The sequence below is a fragment of the Protopterus annectens genome, chromosome 4.part0 (genome assembly GCF_019279795.1).
Source record: "Protopterus annectens isolate FY-2018-M chromosome 4.part0, PAN1.0, whole genome shotgun sequence".
Classification (NCBI taxonomy): domain Eukaryota; kingdom Metazoa; phylum Chordata; order Ceratodontiformes; family Protopteridae; genus Protopterus; species Protopterus annectens.
The window spans coordinates 628,356,074-628,369,488 of NC_056733.1; the positions used below are offsets into that span (position 1 = coordinate 628,356,074).

The 13,415-nt window shown below is 35.1% G+C and overlaps 1 protein-coding gene across 2 annotated transcripts in view; it reads left to right on the forward strand.

The window, feature by feature from the left end:
• Positions 1–13,415, forward strand: part of BICDL1 (BICD family like cargo adaptor 1) — a 1,161,255-nt gene that overhangs the window by 1,032,118 nt on the left and 115,722 nt on the right. The window lies entirely within an intron of this gene.

Genomic DNA, 13,415 nt, shown 5'->3' on the forward strand with positions numbered 1-13,415 from the left:
TCTGTTAATGTAAGTTTAAAAGCATGGTAGTTAGATTTGCATCTGATGGATAGAGGTAATGAATTCCAGTGTTGGCTACAAAGCAGATGCAGTGCTTGTATCTAACACTTTTATTAGGTTTACGAATGGAGAGGAGGAATTTGTCTTCTGATTAGAGTAGTCTATTGGAGTGGTAGCTGTGGAAAATGTGGCCAGCTGAGAGTTTATTTACAGTGTTATGTGTAGTAATTAGTATATAAATTAGAATAATGAGGAAGTTCAAGCCACCTCAGAGTTTGAAGTGATATGCAGTGGTGTGTGAAGTAAGAAGCAAAGTTGCAAGCATTGACTGGCACACATACTTCTATAAAAATGGATATGCTCAGAATTTTGTAGACTTTAATACCAATACGTTGGAGCAAATTGTAAAACCTACCTACTAAAGGCTCCAATATCCCTGATCTGGTCCTAACCAAACTTGATCCTAACCAAATGAGCCCCTTCCTGTAACCCACCATGCATGTCCACATTCCTGTTTAGATGTGACCACAAATCAGCTACTTTCTCTATGAGGCTTAATGGTGCCATCACACCAACAAATGAAACCATCTTTAAGGACTTCTCCAGGGCAAACTTTCTTTAGCTTGCAGAAAACCTATTCAAAATTCTCAGTAATCCCCTGCAAATAGCCTCAACTGAGAGGGCTGTCATATTCACCTCCAATATTTATCATCTTTCTAAATAGCTGCATAGAGATATCTGTGCCTGTCTGCCATAAATATAATGGCAAATTCAGGAATAGCCCTCTCTTGTGGAACTCCCCAATTAATAAACAATATAACACAAGAAGAAAAATAACAAAAAAGATTTAAGAAATCACCACCCATCAGTTCAAGACCGCATTGAAACACGCCGGCAAGAAACTTAAGAGCACAATTAGAAAACGTGAAGCAAAGTATGGACGTACGGTTACTACAGGTATGAAAGGAAATTGGAAAGTATTCTACAGTTATGTCCAGAAATTAAAGGGCATTATTCAACAATTTTCTGAGTTCTTGTATAATATCTTATTTTTAGGTCTCAAGGATAAAGGCATAACAAAACAAGACGAACAAATGCCCAAGGAATGCAGTCAGCAGCAGCCACATAATCCACAAAGAAGGGCACTCGGAGGCACCAGATCAATTGAATAGACACTAATTACTTTATTAACGCTTAACAAAACCACTGCGTTTTCATTTTCATTACAACAGGACTTCATCAGGTAACTCTACCTTTGTGGCTCTCAAGGATATAGCCCATATATTAGCAGATAAATTTAATGCTAACATTACCTTACCCTACCTACCCAGATTATTGCACTAACTAGCATGAAAGATTAGTTTTCTCTGTAATCACCTTGGAGCAAGTTTTAAAATCCCTGTCAAAGGCTTAACATAATCTTTCTGTTGGACCAAACAACATAACAGGCTGTATTCTCATCATGGTCACTATCTGCGTCTCTACTTCAACTGTTCAACCTCAACCTATCCATACAATTTGCACCTGATACCTGGAGAATTCCTCTGCACAAGGGTGGCCTATTTACAAACTCAGGAAATTACAAGCCCATCAGCCTCAGCAGCTTTATATGCAAAGCCAAGGTACGCATTCTAGCAAAACTCAGTTATGCAGGCATAGGCAAATTAACTGATCTAGACCCTCACTCATTCTGTTTTTTGTAAAGTGCAGGTCCTGTTTCCTGAATCTAGAAAAGTTCTTAGAAAAGGAAAATGTTCACTTTGTGAATGCTGCTTATCTTGACCTAACCAAGGCTTTTGTCACTATCCCCTATGCTAGTATTATTGATAAGTTAGACAAACGTGGTGTAAACCCCTTTGTTTGCTATCCAACAGATCCCGTGTAGTGAGAGTTTCCTCTACCCTCCCTGAAAGTAAAATTGTAACTACTGGGGTCCCACATGAATCACAGCTGAATGCTGTGCCATTTAACATTTATTTTGCAGACATCCGTGCCAATGTTTCTGAAGTGAGATTGACCAAGTTTGTTGATGACTGCCAACTGAGTACTATTACCTCCTCATTTATTGATACTTCTCAGCTGCAGCAAGAGCTAGAATATGTATATACTTGATGTACTGAAAACTGTCTCAAACTTAATGCAAAAAGTGCAGCATAAGGGGTACTCCCCTTCAGACAGCTACAGCTGTAAGAGACCTGAGTAATTATGTGGACATCTCTCTCCAATGTAATCATTATGTTTCCACCATAGTCAGGAAATCCTTCCATCTGACCCATTTCCAAGGGAATTTCTTCAAGATCCAAAGAAGTCATCATACCACTGTACTCTTCCCTTATCAGACCCACCCCTGAATACAGTACCCCCTTTCACATGTATAAATTCAAGGATATTACTCAACTGGAAAGGCCCAATGATATTTAACCAAAAGAATTAAAGGCCTTAAATCCTTTAACTGCCCTGCTAGATTAGCACGGCTCTGCTTATACTCAGTTACCTACCGGCTGCCTGGAGGAGAGCTGTGTTTTGCTTTTCAAGCTGTGAAAGACCAAATACTATTTCACCTCCTATTTGTTTATAAAACCAGTGGCTTTACAAACACTTGCACTAGGGACCTAAATTTTACAACAACAAATAAACAAGACTTGCTGGAGGGATAAGTTCTAAACTCAATACATTCCCAGCCTATGGAACAAGTTACTATTACAGGTCAAGCAAAGTATTACTTTGTCAGCCTTTTAGGCTAGTTTTGATGACTGGATGTGTAGTCATAAATTTACACCAGGGTTATCATGTATGGTACTGTATGATTTGAGAGGTGGGCACTATTAAGTACTCGTAAAGGGTGACAAGAACGTTTAAGTAATTCTACATAATGCAATATATAGCTAGGCCTCTTATGGTCCTAGTGATCGCATGACTATTATTCTTTTGTTCATGGTGGCATCTCCAGGCATTTCTCTAGGATCATCCTAGTGACTCCTCTAGGCATCATATACTGCGTGTTCACATTTACATTAATATGGCAAAACCATGCTACTGAAATTTTTTATTTTAAAGTCCACACAATGTGCTGCACAGCTGCTTTGATATCTGAACTCTTACACAGCTAAAATAATGTTTGAATATTGCTTGTGTGCTGTTTATGTTGCCATGCTTTTCATATTGCTCTGTCTATCTCAACAAGCAAGTAACACAGACAAAACTGCTTAACCTGTTTTAAAAGCTAGCAGCTGGATGAACAAAATGCTGCTGATTCTGAGTGTGTGTGTGTGTGTGTGTGTGTGTGTGTGTGTGTGTGTGTGTGTGTGTGTGTAACTTGAGTGGTTATTGAAATGTAAGTTGTTTACAAATCATTACAAATATTAGTTTGTGTGGCGTTATAGTTACTTTTAAAATCTTTTAACCACACACAAGGCAAGGTTGGAGCTGTAGTTCACCAACAGTTTATTGCACCACAAAATAAAAGAAACATAAGCGCTTTTGTTATATAAAATACATAACTTCATCAGATAAAAGTCAACATTCAAATGGGCACATATATATGACTTGCATTATCACATGACAAACACCAATTAATGAATTAAAGCAACAATGTATAAAAATGTATAAAAACTGTTAAAAACACATAACCATCAGTAGATTCCCCAGAAAAAAATATTTATTTATAAAAATAATGCATAAATATGAATGTGAAAAAGCACAAATTTTAAAACCAACTAAAAAGGTAAATATGTAAATGTGTGTGTATAATTAACACATATTTATGTGCATAAATCTAGAGCATTAGACCACTTCTTATATTCTTTTGCATTTGTTCAATTTTAATGAACTTAAAGTGGTGTTCAGGGAATTCCAGAATATGTCTATATAGGGTATTGGTAGTTTTTTGCCCTATATAGACATATTCTGGAATTCCCTGAACACCACTTTAAGTTCATTATAATTGAACAAGTGCAAAAGAATACAAGAGGTGGTCCCTGGCAATTGTTCTTGGAGAACTGTGAGCTGTATTGGATTTTGCGCCTGGATGCAGTGGGGTTCCCAGGTTTAAATGAAATTGCATCTATAGGATGTGTGTTAAAAATGAAGGCAGAACTGAGATAGCATAGAGTTATACAAATAAATATGTGTTAATGGACTTATACACACACATTTACATATTTACATTTTTAGTTGGTTTTAAAATATGTGATTTTTCACATTCATATTTATGCATTATTTTCATAAATAAATATTTTTTTTCTGGGGAATCTACTGATGGTTATGTGTTTTTAACTGTTTTTATACATTTTTATACATTGTTGCTTTAATTCATTAATTGGTGTTTGTCACATGATAATGCAAGTCATGTATATGTGCCCATTAGAATGTTGGCTTTTATCTGATGAAGTTATGTATTTTATATAACAGAAGCCCTTATGTTTCTTTTATTTTGTGGTGCAATAAACTGTTGGTGAACTACAACTCCAACCTTGCCTTGTGTGTGGTTAAAACGTTTGTACTTTTCTGTGGAATCTAGTACTTTTAAAATCTGCTTAAAGACAAATAATGTAATGAATGCTACTAATGTAATGATTAGTTTGCCTTGAACAGTTTGCCATTTGCACTTCAGTATCTAGAGATATAAACATTTTGTTTATTTTATTTTATGTTCTCCTTTGTTGACCAACTTAGTCCTCACTAGGCTAGTAGCCTCTTTTCAGGGGATACCTGAAGTGGTATTTGTACTACTAGGGGAAGTTTGGCCAGGGCATCGAGGAACTACCCCTACTCATTAGGAGAGTGCTTGTTCCATTCCTAGCACAGTGGTGGCTGGGAGAACAGTACTCAAGAAGATCCAAGATGGAGGATAGCACCAATGTGAATGCCAATGCATTTTTTGAAGCTCTACAAGATTCTGAGGAGCTGTTTCAGCAGAATTTGTTTCATTGGAAGTAAATGTTCAAAACAGTGATGGATGTGTTATTACAACCCTCCAGTTGGGAGAGTTGTGGGATGATGTGTTGGATGAATTGCTGTTGCACAGCAAGACAGAGAGTGGAAACGATATTTTATGGGGTGAAATTATGGACACAATTCAGTCATAGGAATTGGAAGCCATTTTGAAAGAAGATTGCCAGGCAAAGAAATCATATGCCAAGACTGTTAAAGAAACTGCAGGGGAAAGTGATGAGAGATGAACAGAGGAAAGGAAATGTCAACAACCAAAGTAAATTTACGCAGGGAATTCAGAACAAAGAAGAAAAAGAAATGGACAGGTATGACATTTGGGATAATTTTATGGTCCCATTGGGAGTAAAGGCTCAGGAGGTAAGATTTTTTATTCTTATTTTATTCATTAATATACATTTTGTGACGTTATTTTTGAAACTAGTTTTGTTCTGGAAAGTTTTTTTTTGGGGGGGGGGGGGTTATGAGAAGAAAAAGAACTATAATCCATGGAATTCTTGTATAGTTAAAGCATTTCACTGAGAAACAAAAAGGAAAATGCATATTCAGTTTCAAACTGAAGTTATAAAAGAGCCATTTAAGCAAACTCTGTAAAGAAGTTGTGGACATTAGCAAAGTTTAGGATGACAGAGGATTGTGGACTTGGGGATGGGACTGTCATATTGTACTGAAAATGGAGAAAGAAAAAATTGTTCATATCCCTAGTATGATAAATGTACAGGGTAACAGAGGTGTTGTAAAATATTGGGGACAACTAAAAACATGTTTTTTTTCCTGTGGAAAAGATTATAATTTGATAATTAATTGTGAGAAGAAAAAATCTTATATTTGTAGGGAAACGGGTCACAAAGCAAAAAAGTGTGAATTGAAATGTTATAAATGTAACAAAACTGGGCATTTATGGATAGATTATAAACAAGAGAAAAGGGAGGAAGAAGTTAAAGAAAACAAAAGTGAGGACAGTATGCAAAGAGAAGAAACAGTCCCTATAAAAGATAAAGAGGAAGCAGAGAAGCAAGATCAGGGTAAAAATAAAGATAAGGATAAAGAGAAAAATGAAACCGAAGATAATATAGAAGAAGGTTCTGAAATAAGTGATGACGAAGATATAAATCAAAAAAACAATGAAATGTGCTAAAAATTATATTGCCAGGTAAGAGACAGAAAAAGAAAGTTTAAAGTCATGAGTGTAAAAGAGATTAAGAAAGGAAATGGATAAAGCAAATTAGATAAATACTTCATGTACGTAACAACACAAATACCCTAGAAGACATCCTCCAGTGGCTATTGTTCTAGGGGACTTTAATATTGACTGGAACACCTGTTCCTCAGACCCCCCCTACCACCCACTTAAATTTGTACAACTTTACTCAAGTCATATCTTCCCCCACTGGAATCAGTAAGCCCCACAACAAAGAAAGTATTCTAGACTGGATTCTCATAAACAACCACCCCTACATGTATAAAACAGGCACCCAACCCGACGATATTAGTGATCACTACCCCACCTATATAATCAGGCAAAAAAAAATGATATTCCTCAGCCAGCCATCTTCAAAACCATTAGGAGCAACAAGAACTTTAATCAAACTAAATTCCAAAGTGAGCTCAAGTTATGTGACTGGTCTCGCCTAAAATGGCTCCCACTAGATGAAGCAGTTGCTTATTTTAAGTTTCTTGAAATCCTTGACAATCACGCTCCTACTTGAGCAATCAGAACCAATAATAAATAGCACCATGGCTGTCAAAAGGTACCAGACAAAAAAAATCATACAAAGGAACAAAGCCTGTGCTTCGTGGAGAACCACCAAATCCTCAAAGGACCAACTATTATATAAGCAACTAAGGAATGATACAAAGAAGTCCATTACGCTGGACAAAAAAAAAAAATATTACTGTCACCTGCAACAAAAACACCAAAATCACCCGCAGAAATTTTGGGCTACTTTAAATAACCTCTTCCACCCAGGACATTCCACTATTCCTACCCCCTTGGCTACCCTCCAAAAACCTCCTGAAAATGTGACTAACACCTTCAGCGCCTTCTTTACAGAAACTATTCAATCCCTCACCAACAATCTAGCCCCCAGTAGCCCAAGTACTATCAACCCCACACCCAAAATGCATCTGTCCTTCAGTTTTCAACCAGTACCAACATCACTTATCAGGTCACTGATGAAAAAACTAAAACCCACCACCCTATCAGCAGATATCCTCCCAGCAGTGTATCTACAAAAAGCCACAAATAAATTAGCATACCCCATTTCAGTACTAATCAATAGAACTACTCTCAAAGCCTACATCCCTTCCATATGGAAGATCTTTCATATTATTCCACTTCATAAAGGAGGTAGCTCCACTGAATTATCAAACTATAGACATGTAGCCATCCTGTCACCCTTGGCAAAAATCATGGAAAAATGTATCCACAAACAACTCCTACCCTATCTTAATCTGAAAAAGCTTTTAGCCTCCTCCCAGCATGGTTTTTGACCATACCACAGTACAACCTCAGCCCTCCTATCATTCTCTCATACAATAAATACAAACCGTAACAACAACAAGCTCTCCTCTGCCCTTTTCTTAGACCTATCCAAGGCGTTTGACATGGTAAACCACTACCTACTAATAAGTACACTAAAAACACTCTCACTAGATAACCAAGCAATTCTCTGATTTCAGTCTTATCTTAGCGGCAGACAACAAGCTGTATTATGGAAGGGGACTCTATCCACTCTATTACCAATCACCCTTGGCGTCCCTCAGGGGTCTTTATTAGGCCCACTCCTATTTTCCATCTTCATTAATGATTTGAGTACAGTCATCCCAAAAGCAAAATGTATTCAGTATGTGGATGATGCTTCCCTAATCTCTTCTGCTACCTCTCTGACAAATTTACAGAATCTATCCCAAAGCACCTTTAATAAGGTAGAAAACTGGCTCACTCACTGGCATCTTCTATTAAATCCAAATAAAACAAAGCTGTTACTCTTTACCCCCACTAGTAAGGTTCCATTGCCATTACTTACCATAAAATCCAACAATGGAACTCTAATTTCCCCAGAACCTACTACTAAGCTACTAGGTGTATTCATCGACAACAGTCTCAAGTTCAGTGCTCACATTGACCATACCATTAAGACAGTAAATAAAAAACTTGGCTCTTTATATAAGATTAAACAATTCCTTACCCCATCTGCTAAGACCATGATTGCCCAAACACAATTACATTCAATCCTGTTATATGCCTCTCCTATTTTTACAAATCTAAGTAAATCTGACCTAAATAAACTCACTAGCTGCTACAATAATATTGCCTGATTTGCCACATGTTCACCATACAGACAACACCATTGTCTGAACCTTCAAGCTCTAGGTTGGCTAGAACTACCCTGTCAAATACAGTATAATGAATTAATCATGGCACACAAAGTTCTCTGTCAACCAGAAAACACACTCATACTTAAAAATATCATCATCCCATACAGTAACCTAAAAACTTTCCGCTCCTCCAATAGAATGCTTGTTCAAACTGTTAAAACCAACAACTTAGCTGGTGACTCTCTATTTACTAACTCTGTTGGCAAAATCTGGAACTTACTTCCTGCTGAACTCACTGGAGTCCCCTCTTTCACTCAATTTAAAACATCTCTTAAAAAAACACGTAAAAATACATTGGCTATGCCCTTGTATAAACCCTGACTAACTCTCTCTCTGTTTACTATGGATCTCTAAAACCTGACCTCTTGTTGAAACTATCTTTACCATAACTCTGATACTTCAGCTGTTCCAGTAGATAGATTAGTGATTGTTCACAGCTGTGTACTGCTAACATTACTGTGTTTGTGCATAAAAGTCTATAATTTCTTAAATCTGCTATATATTCTGGCATATCTGGAATTGTTTTTGTAAGTGTTTTTGCACAAAGTATATAATTGTCAAAGTATGTAACTGTCTTGTACAAATGTATACAATTGTCAAGTTACTCTGTCTGTATGTATGTATCTATGGAGCTTTTCTCCCCGGGCCTCCACTGAAAGTGGACCAAAATCCAGTCTGGTAAGCTGCAACAAAGATATAATAACAACTTTAGGCTGCTTTCCGTAAACGTAAATAGTATCAAATATAGAAAAATAGGCATCCTAAATTGGTGTAATAAGTATGATATTGACAAAATAATATTGGAAGATGTAAGATTTTTTGACACAAGAAGAGAGATTACAAAGACTCTTTGGGGAGGAGATACAATATGGAACCTACAAATGTAACTATGTTCAAGCATAGTTGTACTTTTTAGAAAGTCAGTGAAAATAGTGAACATAACATTGGCAAGGGCGAAAAGAATAACTATATCTTAAATGGCGTAATCAGGTATATAGAATTATAGCATTGTATGTCTATGTTACAAGTAAAGAAAGGGAAATGTATTTCTTAAAAGTGTGGGTTATGTAGTAATTAATATGAATATAATATTAATAGGAGATTTTAATTGTGATTTGACAGGAAAAAAGAAGAGATGGAATGATGCTAAGACAAATTCTGAAGTTATAAAATGCGGCTATTTAAAGATTTTGAATAATAATTTGTGGACATATAGTGAAGGTATATAGAAAACAGAAATAAATTATTTTGTTATATCACAAGGTTTAAATATAACTAAAAGAAAGACACTTGTAACACGGTATTCAGATCACTTAGCCATACAGATAGAAATTCAAGAAAATAAGGAGCATATCAGAGTGGGAAAAAGAATAAAAAGAAGAAATGAAAAACTATGGGATGAAAATGAAAACCATATAAGTATACATTTATGGAAAGATTGCATTTCCACTAGAGCGAGTTATAAAAAGCTTTGAAAGAAAAATATAAAAAATGTTTTTTAGAATGGCAGTCAGATGTAAGAAAAGTGGAAAAAAAACAAATTATAAGACAACATGTATGGATGTTTTAAAGGATTTGGAAAAGAACAATAGGGAATATTCTATGACAGAATGGAGAATTTATGAAAAAATCAAGAAAAAATTATAGAGTTATTTAAGCAAATATGTTATTTACAAGGTAAAACAGTATCAGCTTATCTGAGTGGCATATTTAAAGAAAATACTAGTAAAATGAGAGAAATGAACGATGATAGAGGAGAGGTAAGCTCTCAGGAACAAATATGGATTATTCTAGTAAATTATGCAAAGAAATGTTTCAATATACAAAGAAAGTACAAAAAAGAATGTCACATTAAAAAATTGTCAGAGCAAGAAAATAAGGAATTGAAAAATGAGATTTCCTTATATGAATTAGATAAGGTACTTAGACAAACTAATTTACTGCCAGTTTCAGGATTAGGTGCAATAGCATACCAGTTTTTTTTTAAGAATTGTATGGATTGGCAGAAAAGTTACTTCTTAAAAGTTATGAATGAGTAGATACTGAGGGTGTTATGTATAAAGATTTATGCAGTGGTATACTTAAAGTTGTATAGAAAAAGGAAGATACAAATGAAATTGAAAATCGGAGACCTTTAGTATTGAACAATACAGCTTATAAGATGTTTATGAAAATCAATCAGAAGAGAATTGAAAGTAAAATGAAAAGTATTATGGAAGATAGCATATATAGTTTAAAGGGAAAAGGATGTCAGGAATTATTCACAGGAAGGGAAATTGTATATGATGTTATATACAGGATGTATGAGACTAAGATCATGCTAGGAAAGTTAAATAATGCTTTTGATACAGTGCAACATGAACCTTTGTGGACAGTTATGGAAGAGTATAACACTAACATCAACAAAACCTGCTGGAGAGACAAGTTTGTCTGCCAGTGGCTGCCCCATCTCTGGAATAGACTTCCCATACTCGACAAACAAAGTACCTCGCTGACCCTCATCAAGCGCAACCTTGATGAGTAGATGGGGAAACACAAATTTGTCCCATGGGTTCTTCCTGTCTCCCTCATTGACAGGGGCAACAGGTGCTCACTGAGGTTTCTTTTTGGGGATAAACTCTTGGCTAGGCTTGTGTAAGGGCCCCAGGGCCACTAGTCTAGTAACCTCCTATGATTAGTAAGAAAATTAAGAATATATGTTGTTCTACACATAATAAAAATAAAGAATTTTAGTGAATGGATTGTTAAGCAAAGAAATAGATATAAATAATGGCATTTGTCAGGGGTGTCCTATGAGTAGTATGTTATTTGCATTAGTTATGAATGTATTAGAGATGTGAATTTGCACATGAGAAGTGCTGCTTATATTACTAATAAAGGGATAAAAAATTCCAGTCATGTTTACTTATGCAAATGATATACAGAGTATAAGAAACAAAGTCTGTATGAAAGAAGTTATATGTTATATACATTAATGTTTACACAGAATAGGCATTACTTTTAAATATAGAAAAAAAGTAAAGGACTGGTGATATATTAAAGCTAGGAGGAGTATTGTTCTTGATAAAAGAAATCTGTGCAGAATAATATTTGAAGGTAAAAATGTAAGTGAGGAACAATGGAATAGGATAATAGATGAAATAAATGAATTTTGTTGTTTTTTGAAAACTTGCAAGCTATCAGTTAATAAAAATGTTTGTTTGATTAATTTAGTTATAGTGGGGAAAACTGCATATTTAGCTATTGTCTACATGTTGCCAATAATCTTTGGAAAAGAAATGCTAAAAGTATTTTTTTTCTTTTATATGGGATTCAAGACTGAATCCAGTGAAGATGAGTCTTTTACATGGAGAAGGAAGATAGAGGTTTAGGCTGCTTCTTTGAATTTGTATAAAGTTTTGTTTTGGATAAATTATACAAATGAAAAGTTAGTAGTACATTTACTAGAGTGCAGATATAAACAGTATTAGGATATGTTAAAAAAATCCATGATGTAAAGAATGTTTAAATAAAGTAATGAGATGTTATCAAGAAAAATTCTCTATGGAAAATAAAAAATGACACAGAAAATGAGAGTAAAGTATGTATAAACATATCATGATAGAATATTATGTGACTCCTTAGTCTGAGCTAATGAATGAAAAAGTTAAAGCTGTAAAACGTCCAAGAAGTATGGTGTAATGAGCAAGTAGAATGCCAAGATTTTTTTATAGAGATTAGTGATTAGTAAATTACCAGTAAAGGGAAATATGCCATATAAAAAAATCAGTGAAAGAGTTTGTATATATTGTGGTAAAGAAGAAACTACCGAGCATGTTTTCTTACAATATATAAGGGTTGCAAAATTGTGGGAAAAGTTGTGTAAAGAAAATTTCTTTGAAAATATAAAGGAGGCAAATTAAATAAATATGGATATGATTATGTATGGATATTATAGCCATAAAGGTAAGTAATATGTTAGTAAAATAGATAAAAGATTATTTTATAATGTGTAGACCATTTGGATTGAAAGGCTGAATGAAATCATATTTAATGGTAAATGGAGATTAGCAGTAAATTTAAAAAAAATTAGATGGTAGTTGTGGAAAAAGAAGTGGGGGTCAAATAAGATAATGAAGATAGATGTTTAGTATAATAATGAAAGGTAAGATATCTATGACTGTGTGACAATAACAGAAAGGAATGGAACTTTGTACAGACTGTGTGACAATAACAGAAAGAAATAGAAATGTGTACACTGTATAAATTTGTAAATATGTAAGTTTGTAAATAGTATTATGTGTTGTTTGTTTTTTTAAATAAAGAGCTCTTACTGTTTTCAGTAGGTGCTATGGGATATTTTGCATCTACCTCAAACAGATGGGGCCTTGTTTTAACATCTCTTCTGAAGGATGGCACACTCAGGAGTGCAGCACCCCCTTTATGTTGCATTGCAGTGTCAGCAGTAAATCTACCTGATGTGGGAATAGAAACCACGGCCTTCTGCATCAAAGGCTAGTGTGCTACCTGTTGCTGCACTGACATTTGTTTAAACTGTAGCTTGATTTTGTCAAAAGCCTCATAATGCAGCTATTGGAAGGTGAATTGCCAACTTTCAGAGTTCCATTGAAGGAACCTACTTGTAGAAACTTAGATTTTACATCTTGCTTGATTTCTTGCCTTCCAGCCCTCTAATACTCTGGTCATGTGTGTGCTTTTGCTGTACTTATCCAGCTTTGGTCCATTTTACCTCATGGTATTTTCTCTTATCATTTTCTAGCAATGCTTGAGGTCATTTTGCAGCATTCCATGCATAGTATCTTTATTTCAGCTAAGTAATAAAAGTCCTGGTCATCCATCTACATTTCTTTCTCCTCATTCTTCTGTTGCAAAGGTAGAAGTATCTACTTTGTGGATGTGCACACAGGATGTTTAGGATGTGAAGGTCTTGAGATGCTTTTCAGCAGAAAAGGATTGGGCTCCTGTCATTAAGTGCAGTTCAGAGAGCAGATTTCATTCTGAATGAAAAGTGAACCTTATCCTTGTGATTAGGATTACAGGAGGTGTACATTTTTAAGGAGTCCTTAGAAGTGCATTGGAGCAAA